The 5169-nt window shown below is 46.6% G+C and overlaps 1 long non-coding RNA gene across 1 annotated transcript; it reads left to right on the top strand.

Annotated features, from left to right (window-relative positions):
- The first annotated feature begins 1578 nt into the window (after nucleotides 1-1578).
- LOC123040609 (uncharacterized) lies at nucleotides 1579-2771 on the top strand. Its single transcript, XR_006418206.1, has 2 exons — nucleotides 1579-1873; nucleotides 2013-2771. It is a non-coding gene; the product is annotated as an uncharacterized lncRNA (long non-coding RNA).
- Nucleotides 2772-5169: the final 2398 nt, after the last annotated feature.

Below are 5169 nucleotides of genomic sequence, written 5' to 3'. Positions count from 1 at the left end.
GGCTCTCTGGCGTGGGGCGGAGCTGCCACGGGGGGGAAGGGGAGGGTGCTCCTAGGCGACGGTGGTCTAGCTGGTGGCAGAGTTCCTCGTCGCAGAGCGGGCGGGCAGCTGGGCGGCGGCGCCGTCATTACGGCGGGGTGGCGCTGCGGCACGTCCTGGCGGCGGCACTCGGCCCAGATCTAGGCCTTACGGGGCCCATCTGGACCTGGGCGGGCAGGCGGCGGGGCGGGTCGGCGGCGTGATTCCCGGGAGGCAGGGGAGCGGCGCTGCGCGATGGGGTGCTGGCAGCGCCGACGCTAGCCTGCTGCAGCACGGCCGTCGGGGCTTAGTGGGCCTGTTTCGGGCCTGGCCAGACCTGGGGTGGCCTGGTATGCCCCGCTGCCGTGTACGGTCGGCTACCGTGACGGTGTTGGCGGCACGGGCTTCTCGCATGACGGAGGTGGAGGTGGTTCCCTTCCGCTCGGCCTTGGTGCTACTGCTCTCGTCGTGTGACGCTTCTCTCCGGTCTTCTCGGCCTCGTGTTGGTGCTCGTAGTGAGACGGCGTGGGTGGCGGCGCAACCGCGATGGCGCATTGGGCGGTGGTTTGGATGGTAGACTCCGGATGGGCTGTGGTGTTTGGTGTGTAGGAGAAATCCTTGCCGGTTCGTCCGGCTCCGATGCGGTGACACCGACGGGTGCCACTATTCCTTCTTGAAGGGTGTTGGTGATAGCCATCCCCCACTTTCCTCCGCTACCGGGGGAAACCTTAGGACTCGTGCGGGCAGCAGCGCCGTCGACGTCGCATACCTTCTTGGAGGTGCTGCTTGGTACGCGGCACTCGGAGCCTCGGGCTGTGGTGGGGCTTTTTCGAAGGGCGCAGCGGTGGCGGGCCTTCCTCGCTTTGTCGAGCTGCCGTTGTTGGCATTTGTTTCTTCTTCTTTTCTGTCTTTGGGCTTGTTGTGCTGCGACGCTCGCCCCAGCGTCGCGACGTGTACAATGTTGGTTGGTGCTTTGAATACAAAGCGGAGGGAACCCCTTTTTCGGTAATGATATTTGGATTATCTAAAATATTTGCTTGTACAAAAGTTATGTGTAAATATCCAAAGTACACCTGCAGGATTGGGTGATCCCCAGTTAATGAACAAAGTTATCTACCATTTGAAACCAAGTTTAATGACCAAGGTTATCTACATTCGGTTAAACCAAATTTAAATCAAATAGATTCCTCCCAACATCTCCCACTTGGTTAAACCCTGTCTACCATTTTAAACCAAGTTTAATAAGGTTATCTACATGCATCAAAATTTTGTGCCAACCACCACAGGTTATTCATGCACAAGAAACTGGAAGCATATTAAGGATAGTATAATCGAGCCAAAAGCGAGCTCTCTCACGCCCTCAACCATTTTGGCCATCAGATCTTGAGTCAGGGTCATTTTTGGCCGTTAGATGTGCCTCCATCGCGTGTGTTTTTTCCTGGCCCAGTTGTCCTAAGGGGCTGCTACTCCAGGAGCTAAATCTGAGATACGTGGTTCACTGGGCCTTGGAGAAGGCCCATATAGCTGAGAGAGAGAGAGAGAGAGAGAGAGATTGGCCGACGCGGGGATCAGATTTAGCCGGCACGAGCGATGCCTGAGACGTGGGAATCCGTCGATCGAGCCGACGCGAGTGATTCGTCTGCGAGGGAGAAAAGAGGGGATCCAGCCGACGCTGGCGAGCAGTCGAGCGGAAAGGGGATGCAAAGCTGCCGAGCGGCCGTGCGCGTCTCCCCGGCTGATGCGGAAACGGTATGCGAAGCTGATCCGTCGGCGGTTGATGCGACCAGTAGATCTTCCGTTTCTCAAATCCATTAATGGTTTTGAAGGTGCACCATTTATCTCGCCGCATGTCTACGTACGTACATAATCTCTGCCCCTTGCGCTTTCTCCTTCCTCAAATATCTGGCAAACGCACCTGTACAATTTTCTCTTTTATCATGTTATTCTATTTTTTTTGGATTTTACTTTGAATCTATGTCTTTTTTCGATCTCAGATTTCTACAGGTGCTATCAGATACTAATTGATCGAAATTTGTTCGGACAATTGGGGAAAGGTTTTGGTTCTGGTATACTGGTTTGCAAGTGAAGGTTTGAGAATTGGAGAATTGGGGAAGGTTTGTTCAATGAAGGTTGGTCACCAAGCCATCAATTCTGCTTTGCAAGTACACCGGATGGTTCAAATGGGGGCGACATGCTATTGATATTCACGCCTGCTATGTGCCCTTCCCCTCACCACCAGGCAAGATTCAAAGGTATTGAATCTCGGCTCCTCCACTACTGCTCGTTGCCCTTTCGAGGCTCGATTTTTTCCTTAATCGTCTCTGTTTGTATTTCCACCTTAATTTGGCTAAGGATTAACAGGATCTTTCCACCTTAATTTGGCTAAGGATTAACAGGATCCTTGTATGTGTTGATTGCCCGGGATGTGGTGCTGCAAAATAAATGCCCAGTTCGTCCAATGAGTAAGATAGGTGCCCTCCGGATCATGTTTCTTTGTTGTGATAAGACCTTATACGCCATGTATTTAGATTTCCTGAAACCCTGTGATTAGGACGGTCTTGTCCTCGGCACACCGCTGTACCTGCACGCATGCACACCCACAAATTAGATCCACACATAATGTGAGTTCGGTCGGAACAAACATGCATGAGCCGTGGACACAAGGCACTCACACCATGTATTACGCCAACGTCTCTGTGTGTGCAATGCACATTTACATATCTAGCTCATCGCATGCATACGATGTGAGATCACACACATTTAGGTCGCATTCTTCTCCTTTATCTGTATTCCCCTACTCAAGTCCATTAGATGATTTCCTTATTTATTTCCATGACTTTGCTTATTGCTTCTTATTATAAAAATAGCTAGAAATGCTAAGTTATGGGATTGACAGTGTTGTGAGCTCCAGATTCATCAAGGCGTCGGAGCGAGCAACGAGTTCTCCTGTATTTTTTTATAGTGAATGTACGATTCTTTCCTGCCATGATGCCAAGTTAGAACCTAACTATTTGATGCTGTCATCTAATGCGTTATGGTAAGTTGTATAAACTAGACGGATTACATCAATTCATATTGTTTCATTCATTGCCGCTGTCTGAAGCAATATGTAGATGTATTAATGTTTGGTGTGTGCCAATCCAAGAGGAGATACATTGTTAGTGCTGCCAGCTAGCTGATCAGAATTGAAAAGTCAGTGACTGATCAGTCATGGTGTAAAAATATTTGATAAGTGTCCCCTTGGTCCATGATATGAGTAGTTATTTAAAGAGAAAAGTGTGTTTTTGGTCCTTCAAGTTCCCAGAAAGTCTAGACTTGGTCCCTCAAGATTTTTTGGTCTACTTTTGGTCCCTCAAGTTTCAAAACCGGATAAGTTTGGTCCTAAACCAGATTTTGAGGCCGTTGACCGGGTCAAAACCGCCCGATGAACAGTAAATGCGATTTTTTTTCTAGAAAAACTTCAAAAAACTGTAATTTTTTGGGGTTCAATATGCTTACATGCGCAAGGTGTGCCCAAATTTTCATGCTCTTTCGACACTCGAGGAGCTCGTGGCAAAAAAAATATCTACATGCTTTTTTGATTTTGTTTTGATATTTTTTAATTTACTACTCATCAGGCAGATATTTTTTTTCCCACGAGCTCCTCGAGTGTCGAAAGAGCACAAAAATTTGGGCGCACCTTGCGCATGTAAGCATATTGAACCCCAAAAAAAGTCAGATTTTTTTGAAGTTTGTTTGAAAAAATTTGCATTTACTGTTCATTGGGCGGTTTTGACCCGGTCAACGCCCTCAAAATCTGGTTTAAGACCAAACTTGTCCGGTTTTGAAACTTGAGGGACCAAAAGTAGACCTAAAAATCTTGAGGGACCAAGTCTAGACTTTTTGGGAACTTGAGGGACCAAAAACACACTTTTCTCTTATTTAAATAGCGCACTAAGAAAATTTCAAAATAAGCATCCCCTAAACAGGCTAGCTAACATATAAAAGTACAAAGATAAATTGTCAGCTTTTGCTCTTCTTTGAAGTTAAGATTTTACCTCATTATGTATCCTTTTGTATACCTCATTATATATCTTTTTGTATAGTTTTGTTTCATGATAAAGAGTCTATTCTGGAAAATGGTACAAGAGTAATCTGATTCATATGTAGAAGATAAAAGAGGAGCTCTAAAAGGATTTTCCATAGAGTTGCAAATGTTGAAGGCATCTTGTGGACGGCAACATGGACCAAGAGATCTTCTAAACTACATTCTGTATAAAGAACTTACTAAAGTGGATGAGGATTTGTGGCACCGATGTGCTCCACCCAATATCCACACCTCACGTTACTATAGCTGGATCAGGGCATTAAATGCCTAAATCATTTCCAAATCAGAGATACGCCCGGGATACATCTGCTGAATACCATCCCACTAGGCCCATCTTTAAATGATTCATGTACGTTCGAGCAGCTGCAGTTAAGTCTGCTTGTAGGGGTACTTGAACCAAGGTCTGTTGTGAATCGTGGAGAACCAGGTTACGAGTATAAATTCAATGCAGTTAATGGAGCAGACCAGGGTTTGAAACACTCGGTGTTAGGCATTAGTGAGTGACATAGCAATTCAGTCAGTAACTTTCAGGTAACATATTGTCTATTTATTGCTGACAGTCACTAGAAATGTCTATTTATGATCAGATAGCAAAATAGTCTGGGACTTTCAGAGAACAAATCTATAAAATTTTTATCACATAGCAATTGAGACAGTGTCTAGTAAAATTCAGAATTTCAGTACTGAATTAGCAAGCGCGAAACAAAGCTGAAATGAACAATTTCACATAGAGAGTGCCAAAGTGGATTGTGAAAATGGGGAATCATAGATGCCTGGTAATCTGGTTTCGGTACATCAAGATAACTAATTATTACATTGCCAAATGACCAAGCTCGTACTAGTGGAACTGTCACGCATACATGATGGCAAACACATGCCAGTACAGGTTCGATACCGATGTCCGTCGGCAGTTCTTCATGCAGAGATGGAGAACCCCTGCTAGGTTGAGGATGCCGATGAGGAGGATCCAAATTAGGGGGGCTCGGCTGTTCCTAGCTTCACTCGGTGCGGGGATGAACAGCCTGGGCTACTTCGCACGAAGGACCTCGAGGCAGACAGATTGA

The sequence above is a fragment of the Triticum aestivum genome, chromosome 2B (assembly GCF_018294505.1).
Source record: "Triticum aestivum cultivar Chinese Spring chromosome 2B, IWGSC CS RefSeq v2.1, whole genome shotgun sequence".
Taxonomy (NCBI): Eukaryota; Viridiplantae; Streptophyta; class Magnoliopsida; order Poales; family Poaceae; genus Triticum; species Triticum aestivum.
This window is presented reverse-complemented; position numbering and strand designations above follow the sequence as displayed.